Source organism: Gymnodraco acuticeps, unplaced genomic scaffold (assembly GCF_902827175.1).
Source record: "Gymnodraco acuticeps unplaced genomic scaffold, fGymAcu1.1, whole genome shotgun sequence".
NCBI lineage: Eukaryota > Metazoa > Chordata > Actinopteri > Perciformes > Bathydraconidae > Gymnodraco > Gymnodraco acuticeps.
The window spans coordinates 1,323,686-1,338,714 of NW_022991064.1; positions in this window are offsets into that span (position 1 = coordinate 1,323,686).

Here is a 15,029-nt window from a genome sequence, read left to right on the forward strand (position 1 = left end):
ACGACATGTCGGGAAACCCCCTCAAGGCGGCCCCATGCATAGTGTGCCGTAAAATGCTGCTTCTCATCTAGTTGTGTTGCCTTGCTCCGCTCCAGGCTGTCGGCTGTGCGTGGTGATCAAAAGCTGGTTCGAGGGGCCCCCGGTGAATGTTTGCCTAGGGCCCCCACCGACTCCAGGATCGCCACTGGATACCCTCTATAACTTCCCCCGTTTCTCATTATATCACAAATAACGGCTCTGACCAATCGGTAGAAACTTACTAGTTAAACAAAAAGGTATTCGTTTTTTTATTTCAGTTTCAACCACTTTTCAATCAATCAATCGATTAATCAGTAAAAATCAATACAACTTTGTTTATATAAACTTTTGATACACAGAAGGTTTCACCAAGCGCTTCCCAGACCTCAAATAAAAACATTTAATTAAAAACATTTATAAACGTTGAATAACCTGTAAAAAACGAGACTCCGCCGGTTTAAATGTTGTTTATTTTAAAGCCTGGTGACGGACCCTCTGGCTTCTTACATCCTGAGGCCTTTTTTTAATAGTAATTTATTTACTTCTTAATTTAAGTTATTGCCTATAGTAGGTAACAGTATTTGAAGAGATACCCAGCATGCAGTGGGAACCAGTTACACAAATCTGGATGCTAAGCAATACCGCAATTTTCTGAGTGTGTTTTTGGAGCAAATCCCGGGACGCTACGTCGAGCGTAGTGTTTGAATCTAACTAAGATCACTTTTTATTGTAGTCAAAAATTGTTTTATTTTAGGAATGGTGAAAGTCAGGTATTCTGGGAACAAATCAGATAACAGGATGAACCAAAACACCAGGAACCAATCAGAGTTAGTGTTTCCTTTAAGCTGATTGTTGACAGTCAGAACACTCAGCAAGCTAATTCTGCAAAGTGACCGCTAATATCTGTAACCCCTCCATCAATCTGCCCCCCCCCCTCTCATATAGTGTCAGGGACCCCCTTCTCTCTGCTCACAGTGATGCAGACCCCCTGCTGTGATGACCCACTTTGTTGTGGTGACAGAGGAAGTCCCCGGCCGGCTGTGAGCGGCTGACCTCCCGCTCTTATATAACAAACGACGCGCTGATCATTGCACAAGACCGTTAGTTATGAGATCTCATTGGCCCTGGGGGATCTTCATCATAATTTCCCAACAGCTACAACCCCCCCCCCCCCCCTCCTCCTCCTCCTCAGAGGCTTTAAGGCACCTGGCAACAGGTAGAAAACAGTCTGAGTGCAGCACCGACACCTGAAGGCTCTCTGTGTTCCTCAGAGGCTCCATGAGGATCAACTCACCTCATATCACAGGTTGATGCAGAAAAAGGTAAGATTTCTAAAGTGTATTTATACTTTATTGCAGGTATCTAAGTTACAAGTGATCCGTTTGACACTTAGATAATTCATCCTGACACATTTAACAACATTTGACTATATAAGATGATTATTATTTATCATTCATAATCTGTGCACTGATTACTGTATTACTCTGTTTATTTAAAACAGTAAGGTTGTGTATCTTGTACTTTTCGGCGAACGTTTTACCATAGATATCATTTTCAACAATCATATGTTTATTAATTGTAATATTTGTTTTCGTTTTAATGATATATATGAAATCATCTTAAATATCAGTTTTGTATTATGTTTACATATATATATATATATTCATGTCAATATAATTATATTTAATGTTTTCTGTTAAATTAAATGCATGAAGTAATTCAACCATACAATGGGATGGACAGTAGTGTGTACTATCAGTTTAATTAATACCAATGTGTGTTATAGGTGTTATTATATATTATTAGATATTAGAGGTCAATCAATCAATCAAATGTGTTTATAAAGCACATTTAAAAACAACCCATATTAACCAAAGTGCTGTACAGAACAGAGCAGATAACCTTAAATACAATAAATAACTAAGAGTAACACCGGCGTAAACGTGAATACACACAGCTCATATGCACACATAAACAAATGCATAGGCACTATCAGCCAGATAAGGAGTCGAACGCTAGGAGATAAAAGTATGATTTTAGAATACGGGATCATAGGAGGCGCCCTGCCCATTTGGCTTTATAGGTAATGTTTTACATATTCAAATCAATAAAATAAATGATAGAATTGAATAGTTATTGAATAATTAATGAGTTAATTATTCGGATGAGAGCACATTAATAATGAGGTCATGTTTAGCTGGTGTTTTGTGATTCAAGTTCTACTTGGGCTGCATCCTTTTTATATTTTATTTCATATCACAATGTGGTTTAAGAGACACTGAGAAAGCCAAATTACGTGTATGAAGAACCTCATCATATTTTAAACAAATATTATATGTAATGGCAACTTAAATAATTTGCTAGATTTATGTATTTGAAGGTTTTATGTCCATAAGAACCGGAAATGAGTTGATTTTATCTTTAAAAGTTCAAATGTATAGGTATTGATGACTTTTTATTAACATTCCTGCCTTTTATACTTGGTTTATTCATGACACTAAAATAGCATAACCAATTAAACATAATTTGTAAGTGATAAATATAAATGAAAATACAAATGTGACGTTTATTTCCCATTGTGTATGCATGTTTTCCCACGTAGCTGTGAATTAGGTAGTTTTTGTATCGACCCCAAACGCCTCCTTGCTGTATTTTCACAGTAGAAAGCTGCGTAGCTACATTCAATGTCTGTCGTTGAAAAAAGTTTTACCCGGAAATGCTGTTTGTAAATATGCAGCATCAACGTTAAAGAGGATTCCTCTCTTACGTTATTCCCAGTTAAAAAGTGAGCTGATACAAAATACAAAACAAACAATTATTGAGTCGGATATTAGAAGCTAAAAGTATTATTGTACATTAGCATATTTACGGTAATCCTAGGTGAGTAAGGTGTTAATGCTAAAAGCATCAAGCTAGCTAAAATGTCATATAGAATTTCCGGTTTTCAAAATAAGGCTACACGTTAGCTTTAATAATAAGAACACGACGCTTTGAAGGAAAACCGAAAACTGCTCAATAATAATTACTTTAACACATTATTATGTATGTATTTATTAATTACAAGTGAAGACAGACTGGACTAGTATCATTGTTGGAAGAAATACTCAGAATCTTCACTAAAGTACAAGGATTACTTATATTTTACTTTTTAATTCAGTTTCATTTTATATTTTGAGATGTTTATATTTTATGTGGGTTTATTTTCTACGATTTTCTTCAAATGATGTACAATGCCTTTGTTTTAACCTGCTGCTGTAACGCAAAAAGTCCCAATTTGGGATCAATAAAGTATCTGATCTACGCCCCGCTTTTATTTTGAAGGCGTCACACTTCCGGTGTAGCGTTGCTGAATGACGCTGACTTGACGCAGCTTGTAAACGCTGTCCGCTGCAGCGCAGAGAAGTTGATCCTGCAGGTAATGTAAGCTCATTAATGTATCACTGAGGGCTTAATGGAAATGTTAACATGTATTTTAAGGATTTATGTTATTGTAAATGTCCACATGGTGTGACATGGTGGGGTATTATTGATTAGAGTGTTTTTCCTGTCGCTATTTGGTGAGATAAAGGGGGAAATGGACAGCCTAACCAGAGCTACACGTGGATCTGGTGTGTGTTCTTTTTGTTATTACCATGCTAAAAGGGTGTTATGATAGCTGAAGTGATCCTGGGTTTATTCATCCCCAAAACTGGCTTCATTCATTGTCTGTGAGAGGGAGGAGGTGGCGAGATGCGGCAAGTCAGCCACAATTGCACCTAACGTAACCGGAAGTACGGTGATTTTCAAAATAACAATAATAAAGCTTTATTTGTTTTGTTTCAATAATAAGGACAACAAACTACAATACAAATAAATAAGGAACCCTCTATCTAAAAATACAGGCTAATTTGTCTACCATGTACAGTTGGTGTTTTTCAATTGGCTGAGGAGGTGTTAAAGTACAGATTAGATTTATTCTGAAACACTTGCATGCTATGATTTCGTGATGCAGTTTCATTTTGAAATTGCTGTATCTGAGGCTGTGTTATTGCTGCTGGCTTGACTCTGGTTGTAGCTGCATGGCTCCGTATGAGGTGCTACGTAGGAACACTGCCACTACGGTGCTTTGGTGTTTTGTTAATCGATATTGCCTCCTGCTGTTGTTCTATATGAATATGTACTGTCAATCCCTAAATAAGACTGTTTTTTTTGCACAGGTGTGTCATATTTGGCTTTTTGGTTATTGATTATCCCACTCGGCTTTATCACAGCTCTGCGCCCCTGTAACAAACCAGCCTCCATTCAACAAATCTGGCACCTCCAATATATTTTAATAATAATTCTGTAAGTGCGCATGCCTGGTGAGAACAATTACTGATTTCACGATGCCGAATGAACTTATATACCTTCAGTAGCAGTAACAGGCTATTAATAATAATATGCCTTCTTGTCGAAAAGCTTATTTACACTTGTATGTGTGATTCGTTTAACGGTATTCGTCGTTCAAGTCTATTTGTGGGACAACACCATTGTGAGAATCGGTGCTAAAGGGTCCAGCTGTGATACAGTGAGCATGCGGAATTAACACATAGCCTACAATAACTTTAAAACACAGTTATCGTGATATGTAATACATGCGTCTTGTTGAGAAACATTTTGTTGACTAAAATGTGTGATTTATTGAAGGGAATTCGCTGTGGCTGCTTCTATTTTGGGTATAAAATATTTGTTATAATCGGTCCACATGTGATAAATTGACCATGCCGAATGACCCTCAGTACTCCTACCGTTATCATGTTTTTCAATACATGCGTTTTGTTAAGGAGCATATTTGGGACTGCGATTTATTGAACGGTTTCCCCTCATGCAACAGAAAGCGAAACTACATAGAGCTGATGCTGCTCGGTCATTTCGGCATACAACCTGCTTACAACGTGACATCATGCATGAGAAACAGATGTATTTATTTTGTGGCTTCAGGATCAAATCACCAACAATATTACATAATCACATCTGAGCTTAAATTGGTGGATTTAACGTCCCATGTACCCGGGGATTTCGTACTTCTTTGTACTGTTTTCTCTCAAGACAAATACACACAAATATGCATTATGATGTGTTTATAAAGAGCAGGAAGATGACCTACTGTCCACTCGGTCTCTGCAGCACTCTGCCTGCTGGATTAGAGGGCATCTGAGGACAGTTTGCATCATTGCTCTGCTGCAAAAAAAAACACACACTTGGAACAACTAGGCATTTTTTCATTTTCTCTATTGGTTTATCACCAGATTAAGAATATTTCTCCGAAGGCTCACAACATTTCTGGGCACAAAGTGGAGCTATATCTGTCTGGGTTTAAAGAGTTTGATCAATAATGTGAGGGATTGTCATGCTTGGAGGGAGGGAGGGAGTATTCTCTGGGAAAAGATTATTCTTTTCATTATTGATTCATCTACTGATCACTCTTTTGATAAGAGACATCCAAAAATCTAAATCTACAATGATATAGAACATAATAAATGAACACATCCACATTAAAGAATCTGGAACCAGGGAGCATTTCACATTCATTCTTTGATAAAGGATCAACATCTTAATTGATTAACACTATGTTGTCCTGCTACACCCTGAAGAAGGCTCTTTGTTCCGCCACTATTGTTAACAACTAGTCTCTATTGTACGAACAGTGTCTGGGATGTAAACAAATCCTAATGACAGAGCTGTTTGATTGGTCTATCACTCTTTGCCTGAGCAATGCCTTACACCTCTTCCTTATACCACTTGTCTTGGTATTGTCTAATTATATAAATTGATATCATTTTTTTAGCCCTAAAAGTCACAAAATAAGTAGGTTAACACATTGAAAAAAGGGGCAAAAGTGTTTTAAAATCAAATAAGTGCACAACCATTGTTCGTTTATAGTAAACTTAGTGCACTTCCGGTTCCTTCATCTCTAAGTTAGCAGATTTTTTGAGTGTGTTTTTGGTTGTTATCCTGAGGAAAAGGTCTGTGGTTAACACAAACTGAAGAGATTTGAATTCTACCACATGAAATACGTCAGTAAATACCCCAAAAAAGCATTTGCCCCATCATCACTGCACCAGTGCAACCCAGTCTCACGCCATTTCGTGTTATAGTCACGAAATTAATTTAATCTATTGATTCGTGTTCACCAACACGATTTTCCCCTTTTTTTCGTGTCACACAGAACGATTTTAAAAGCAATGTATTTCTATTGGTAGTATGTCTCGTGTCTGCACCACGTCTTTTGTCCGGTCGGATCTTGGAAGACCAGAAGCTGTGGGGTTCATAAAAACATTTTGTTACTCAATATCTTACCCTAAGCCTAACCCTTTTATTTTAAATTGTATAATGTCGGAGTTTTTTTGCCGTCCGCGAGGAAAATAAATGGCTCAGAGCCTCAGAATACTGACATCTCTATTTTTTGTCATCTTTCTTTCCTTCTAATTTGTTATTATTTGGTGCAGGCACGAGACATACTACCAATAGAAACACATTGCTTTTAAAATCGTTCTGTGTGACACGAAAAAAATGGCGAAATCGTTTTGGTGAACACGAATCAATTTCGTGACTATAACACGAAATGCCTTGAGACTGTGTTGACCAGTCTGTTTGATGAATCCTAGTGAAGGGATTTCTTGATCATTCCAGTGAAGTCTTAGCATCTCTTAGCTGGACGTTTCCCCTCAGTCCGTCATGTTTCCCCCTCCGTACTGAAGAGTCACATTTTGGTCGTTCCTGTCAGTCCGCGTCCTCGACAGGGGATTTCTTTCCTCCGTAGAAGAGCCGGTGCCTGTGGTTGTTTATTATCATTTTTCTCTCCCCGAGGTGTCCTTCACCTCAGGAGGGACACAACAATCCACGACTCTATGTTCCCAGTTTGATGCCGACGTGTACCTGCATCAATCACCACGCTGTCATTGTGTTGTTGCAGCAGGCTGGACGACATTGACCTCTTGTGTCTATTAAAAGCACAGAATATATTCCTTATGTCAGTTGTACCATAAAATACACACATTTCAAGAAGACATCCACCTTTTTAACACAGTATAGTCAATTTACCTATATATACCATGAACGACCATTATTTGCGTCTTTCTATTGGACTCTGACAGAAAATGTGAGTCATTTCCCAGAAAAGACCAGATATGAAATGTTTCAAAATCATTATAAAAGCAACAACTGTCTTGCTGTGTCTTCCACTTTATCAGGCGTAAACAAAACCATCATCACGCCATTATCGACGTTCCTGCTTGTTTGTTTGTTATGGATCCCTGTGGAGCTGGAGTCTATCAATCCTGATGTTTCATGGGTGCTAAAGTGGCAGCATAATGGACTGTCTGTGGCACTGATAGGCCCAAATGGCTTTCACTGGGTTTTCCACTGGAGCCAAAACTGTGTTTTACTTTAAATGAAGTTAACCCCACTAAAGGCACATTCAGTGGTGGTATGATACACATTTATTTGGTGTGGTGTGCTTGGAGCTGTCCTGAGGTCCCACGGCCTGCTGAGGCTTTATGAAATGGCATGAACTCTGTTTTTTTTGTTTGTCAAAGGTCTCTCTGTTCAGGCTAGAGCAGCGAAGCCAGAGAGACAACATGGATATTCATCAGCTTCGTTCTCATGTCAGTGATGGGTACTCAGACCTTAAAGTGTCCTTGGTAGCAGGTGAACTGTGAGGGCACTTGTATCTTCAGAGCTTCACTGAGATTTTCCACATTGCTGTTTTTAGGCACTTAAAGGTCCCATGTCATGCTTTTCTGGTTATTACCCGTCCCCTTGTGTTATGAAGCTTGTTCGGCATGTAAACGGTCTGCAGAGTCACAAACCCTCAAAGTACACCCTGTAGCGAGTAAAACTCTAACACAGAAAAGACCTGTCTATGCTGCCCCAGAACGCCTCGTTGGAGATTTCTCTTTTTCCATTGTTTTCTTCCTGGGTATGGTGACGTGCCCATACCCAAATGGACCAATCCTCGGAGCCGTTACGTTAAGTCATTTGGACCAATCTGCGGACTTCCTCACACACACACACACACAATCTTTTCTCAGCTGCAGCTCCGCAGAGTTCTCAGCCTGAGACGGTGGGATGCGGCGACAGCCAGGCTGCGGGTGTGTGTGTGTGTGTGTGTGTGTGCTCGCCTGGTTTCGGCTGGGTTTCGCTGTGTCTCGCCGACCCCACGCAGCAACCAGGAAACCACACCAGTAAGTCAGCTCACACTGTCCGCTCCTCGCAGCAGCGAGCCTCGCAAGGAAGAACATGACAAGTCAAGATGCAATCTGGATCTAAAATGAGACACAAAGGAAATGCATATAGACAATGGTTTCACTTTGTTTTTCATTTAATAGATGTTAGGCTTGGGAATCCTTCAGGGGTTTTGTACCGATCAGAAAACCTCAATCCAATAATCGACTTTAGTGTTGGTTTGGAGGAAATACAACACGTCTTAAATACCATTTCTAGCTAGGTTAGCATTGTTAGCAAATGCCACCATGTTCACAGGTGGACCTTAAACTATTTATTTATTATTTAATTTATCTGCAAGTTCATTTTTCAATTATTTGATACATTTTTTGTTTTTTTATATGCAAGAAAATAATGACAAATGGTCTTTACAATGTCTCAGATCCCAATTAAACATAATGAGCTTTATTTGGTTTAAAATAATAGGTAAAAACTCAAATAACTGAAGTTTATCGAAATCTTAAAACATTTCATGAAATTGCTTTTTAATTACTCATCAAATATGAAGCAAATTCATGTTTTATGAATCCATTTTAAGGGATCTCTTTGGACGCATATGGACTGGTTGGTTAAACCACAGTCTTGTTTAACATATAACAAATTAAATCCGTACGTCTCCAACCATCTCTGGATCCCGTTCATCTCAACATTAATTCTGAACGTCCACAGCAGTTTAACCAGGAAGCAGGAAGTGACCGTTCCCTGCTCGGTACATAATGCTGAAGTTGCATTGCTCTTATTGGAACAAATGTCCTCCCGACGCCATACATCATCAAACACCTCCTGCCTCCAACCTGGAAAACACATCCTTTTTTCCAGCCACCACAGCGGTAATAAATCACAGCTCTGCGCAGAACCCTGTGTTCGTGATTTAAGATGTGTCGTGTAAGCGGTGCATCCTCACGTAGATTCAGGGTGTCAACGCTTCAGCTCGTCATGCAGCCGGGGTCCCAAGGGTGCCCTCATCCATCATTAGGATCCCCCCAGCAGCAGACTCAAGTTAAATGTCAAAAGTGCCGTAAGCGAGCAGATTTCCTCGCCGCCGGAAAACGGTCCAAGACTACGGGAGCGGAAATGGAATGATAATGAAAATCTAAAGTCTAAAGCAATATACCTTCGAGATACAAATAGTGCAATAAAAAAATGTGAATAGTCCAAGACAATGGTGATAATAGAATAATACCCAAAGTATTGTTGTTATTGTTTTGTTTAATGCTTTATTTATACAGTCAAATGCAATACAAAATAATAACAACCATATTTATATAAATCTAAGAAGTTCAAGTAAGACAGAAAGATTAAAACAAATACATAACAAAATAAAATAGAATTTAAAAAAAAAAGGATAAAAGCATAAGTATCAAGGATGTGCCATACAAAGATAAATCATTTGTTTACTTCCGGACCAAAGCGACCACCATTAAACTGCCATATTCTGCACATTTCTTATACTATCTACATAGGCCTACATCTTATAAGAGTATAATACATATGTATAATATCAGTTCAACATAGTTAACATTGCTGGAGGTATGTACACATATTGATAGATGTCTTGTAATGCACTGTTGAGGAACCTGCGACCCAAGTTTTCATTCATTGCATAACTACACCGTAGTTGTGTATATGATATGACATGTCAATAAACTTTAGAAAATCTTGAAATCGTGAAAGGGATGTGCAAAATAGTCATTTTAAACAGTCTTTAATTCATTTTAAGTCTGTGTGTGTGTGTGTGTGTGTGTGTGTGTGTGTGTGTGTGTGTGTGTGTGTGTGTGTGTGTGTGTGTGTGTGTGTGTGTGTGTGTGTGTGTGTTTGGATGCCGTCAGAGGCCCCGGGGCCGAGCGTATGGACCCAGCTTGGGTTTCTCCGCGAGGTGGAAGGGCCTCTGGTTCCTGCCCCCCCCCCCCCCCCCCCCCCCGCAGAGAGAGCAGCCTGTCAGGCAGAAGGCCTGTCAGCTGCACCCCTCATTCACAAAACACCAAGTGGACACACACACACACACACACACACACACACACACACACACACACACACACACACACACACACACACACACACACACACACACACACTCACACACAGGCCAAAAACTGGACCTTTTACATTCATGCCCATCCGATAGTGCCCCTGCAAATGCCATTCATACATAGTGTTTGTATATCGCTGCTGAAGGTCCTCTGAGGATGACGAGCATCACAGTGACGTCTCCTCCTGTCCTCACTCTCACTTTGTCATTGTCCATCAAGGTCATTTTCTGCCGAGAGGAGGACACCACTTGCTTTTATTTTGTTATATAACAGCCGGTGTGTTTGTTTTTCTGGGTTTGTCCAGTTCAAAAAGCCTGGTTGGTATCTACAGGTAGAGCTCATTGGCAGCCATTTGTACTTCTTAGCACCGTGAGTGCATGTCACAATATTAGCGCTGCATCCAGTAACACTATCTTCTCTGTGTGTGTGGACGATATAGATTTCTGGATCCCCTATGGCAGGCTTCCCCTGTCTGTTGATTCTCTGTTGGTGAAATAAGAGAGCATATGGCTGCTCTCTCCCCACATCACACCACCTTCACATCCAACAGATCGCTTCAGCTCGTTGTTTTTGGATAGGAGCTGCAAAAAAGAGAAAGAGAAATTGGCTTTTTTTGTTGTCTTACATGGAATAAAAAAAAGCAGGTTGGGATGTCCTGATGTGCCGTCTGTATCCTGCTTAACCCGGCTGCGTCAGGCTCAACAGAGTTAGTATTGATCCATCAGTTACATCATGCAGACTGAGTTCAGCTTCTCACTGGTTTCCATTAGCTGATTTCCTCCCCTTCATGAATTGATGCTCTCTCTCTGCTCTGGTTGTTACTTGGTTTGAAACTTATTGAAGAGGCCCTATTATTCTCTTTGTGGTTTTCCTATAATGGGTTCTGTAGGTTTTTGAGCACGTAAACGGTCTCCTTTGGAATTCTTTGTTTACTTATAAATCTTAAAATTGTTGTCATATTGAATCATTTACAGGGATTTTAGCAGCATTATTTTCAATTTGCGTCGAGTTCACATGATCAATTTAAATGCCATATTGTCATTACTTGCTCAGTTTTGGTCTCCACCTAAAAAAATCCTACAAATATATTCCTCTAAATGCTCCATTCAAACTCGTGTTTATTACCATCATTTTAAAGTGAAATGAAATAATCTAAGAGCAAAATTCAGAAGCTATAAAAACTAGTTAGTGCTTTTTGGAATAACTATCATGAACCCGTTTAATATTCAAAACTAAATATTATTTTATGGGTTCACGACAACCTGTCTGCAGATGTCTCTACCAACTCAACACACAGTGAATAGCAGCGGCGTTTGTTCGCCTAACAATTAGCAAAGCGCGTCATACATCACTCTGAAGTTGGACATCTTACACCAAGCTTTTTGAACTCTTAGGTTTGTAAATCCATAAGCATTGATTCACAGAGTCTAACAAGATTCACAGAGTCTAACAAGATATTTAAACGGTGTCACATTTTCAGGAAGTGTCCTTACAGAAACCCACACTGACTCCCTGAACCCACAAACCCTCGCCTAACTTAGATGTAGAGACCATTATAGCACATTGCTGTTCATTTGTCCTATATTTAGCATTTCCTCCAAATACTTTTAACTTGTTTTCTCTTCGCTTGCACAATGCCGTCCATTCTGTCGTTCTTTGTGCCTCTGTCCTTGTTCCTGATTTGGTTTGCTGCTGCTCTAAATATGTGTTTCCCACTTTTTCTGTGAATGACCCTATTGTCCGTAAGTCCGTAAATAAACGTTTTTATTATAGAGTAACGGCCCTTGGTTACCTATAGATATACATTTGGTTTAGTAAAGAGCAGAAAACGAATCTCCAGTTTTTAGATACTCTGGATTTAAAGGGGCCATATTCAGCTCATTGTCAGGTGTATATCAGTATGTAGTGTCTCTACTTTAAAGAGTCCTCTCCTGCTGATGTTCAGGTGTATATCAGTATGTAGTGTTTCTACTTTAAAGAGTCCTCTCCTGCTAATGTTCAGGTGTATATCAGTATGTAGTGTCTCTACTTTAAAGAGTCCTCTCCTGCTGATGTTCAGGTGTATATCAGTATGTAGTGTCTCTACTTTAAAGAGTCCTCTCCTGCTGATGTTCAGGTGTATATCAGTATGTAGTGTCTCTACTTTAAAGAGTCCTCTCCTGCTGATGTTCAGGTGTATATCAGTATGTAGTGCCTCTACTTTAAAGAGTCCTCTCCTGCTGATGTTCAGGTGTATATCAGTATGTAGTGTCTCTACTTTAAAGAGTCATCTCCTGCTGATGTTCAGGTGTATATCAGTATGTAGTGCCTCTACTTTAAAGAGTCCTCTCCTGCTGATGTTCAGGTGTATATCAGTATGTAGTGTCTCTAATTTAAAGAGTACTCTCCTGCTGATGTTCAGGTGTATATCAGTATGTAGTGTCTCTACTTTAAAGAGTCCTCTCCTGCTGATGTTCAGGTGTATATCAGTATGTAGTGTCTCTAATTTAAAGAGTACTCTCCTGCTGATGTTCAGGTGTATATCAGTATGTAGTGTCTCTACTTTAAAGAGTCCTCTCCTGCTGATGTTCAGGTGTATATCAGTATGTAGTGCCTCTACTTTAAAGAGTCCTCTCCTGCTGATGTTCAGGTGTATATCAGTATGTAGTGTCTCTACTTTAAAGAGTCCTCTCCTGCTGATGTTCAGGTGTATATCAGTATGTAGTGCCTCTACTTTAAAGAGTCCTCTCCTGCTGATGTTCAGGTGTATATCAGTATGTAGTGTCTCTAATTTAAAGAGTACTCTCCTGCTGATGTTCAGGTGTATATCAGTATGTAGTGTCTCTACTTTAAAGAGTCCTCTCCTGCTGATGTTCAGGTGTATATCAGTATGTAGTGCCTCTACTTTAAAGAGTCCTCTCCTGCTGATGTTCAGGTGTATATCAGTATGTAGTGTCTCTAATTTAAAGAGTACTCTCCTGCTGATGTGCAGGTGTATATCAGTATGTAGTGTCTCTACTTTAAAGAGTCCTCTCCTGCTGATGTTCAGGTGTATATCAGTATGTAGTGTCTCTAATTTAAAGAGTACTCTCCTGCTGATGTTCAGGTGTATATCAGTATGTAGTGTCTCTACTGTAAAGAGTCCTCTCCTGCTGATGTTCAGGTGTATATCAGTATGTAGTGCCTCTACTTTAAAGAGTCCTCTCCTGCTGATGTTCAGGTGTATATCAGTATGTAGTGTCTCTACTTTAAAGTGTCCTCTCCTGCTGATGTTCAGGTGTATATCAGTATGTAGTGTCTCTACTTTAAAGAGTCCTCTCCTGCTGATATTCAGGTGTATATCAGTATTTAGTGCCTCTACTTTAAAGAGTCCTCTCCTGCTGCTGTTCATGTGTATATCAGTATGTAGTGCCTCTACTTTAAAGAGTCCTCTCCTGCTGATGTTCAGGTGTATATCAGCATGTAGTGTCTCTACTTTAAAGAGTCCTCTCCCGCTGATGTTAAGGTGTATATCAGTATAGTGTCTCTACTTTAAAGAGTTCTCTCCTGCTGATGTTCAGGTGTATATCAGTATAGTGTCTCTACTTTAAAGAGTTCTCTCCTGCTGATGTTCAGGTGTATATCAGTATGTAGTGTCTCTACTTTAAAGAGTCCTCTCCTGCTGATGTTCAGGTGTATATCAGTATGTAGTGTCTCTACTTTAAAGAGTCCTCTCCTGCTGATGTTCAGCTGTATATCAGTATGTAGTGTCTCTACTTTAAAGAGTCCTCTCCTGCTGATGTTCAGGTGTATATCAGTATGTAGTGTCTCTACTTTAAAGAGTCCTCTCCTGCTGATGTTCAGGTGTATATCAGCATGTAGTGTCTCTACTTTAAAGAGTCCTCTCCTGCTGATGTTCAGGTGTATATCAGCATGTAGTGTCTCTACTTTAAAGAGTCCTCTCCTGCTGATGTTCAGGTGTATATCAGTATGTAGTGTCTCTACTTTAAAGAGTCCTCTCCTGCTGATGTTCAGGTGTATATCAGCATGTAGTGTCTCTACTTTAAAGAGTCCTCTCCTGCTGATGTTCAGGTGTATATCAGTATGTAGTGTCTCTACTTTAAAGAGTCCTCTCCTGCTGATGTTCAGGTGTATATCAGCATGTAGTGTCTCTACTTTAAAGAGTCCTCTCCTGCTGATGTTCAGGTGTATATCAGTATGTAGTGTCTCTACTTTAAAGAGTCCTCTCCTGCTGATGTTCAGGTGTATATCAGTATGTAGTGTCTCTACTTTAAAGAGTCCTCTCCTGCTGATGTTCAGGTGTATATCAGTATGTAGTGTCTCTACTTTAAAGAGTCCTCTCCTGCTGATGTTCAGGTGTATATCAGCATGTAGTGTCTCTACTTTAAAGAGTCCTCTCCTGCTGATGTTCAGGTGTATATCAGTATGTAGTGTCTCTACTTTAAAGAGTCCTCTCCTGCTGATGTTCAGGTGTATATCAGTATGTAGTGTCTCTACTTTAAAGAGTCCTCTCCTGCTGATGTTCAGGTGTATATCAGTATGTAGTGTCTCTACTTTAAAGAGTCCTCTCTTGCTGATGTTCAGGTGTATATCAGTATGTAGTGTCTCTACTTTAAAGAGTCCTCTCCTGCTCATGTTCAGGTGTATATCAGTATGTAGTGTCTCCAGGCTTTAATGTTCAAAAAGCTCTTTATTGTTCTCATACTGCCTGTGCTGCAGCACCTCTTTTCACCCTCTGTCTGAAACCAGAGCCCAGTC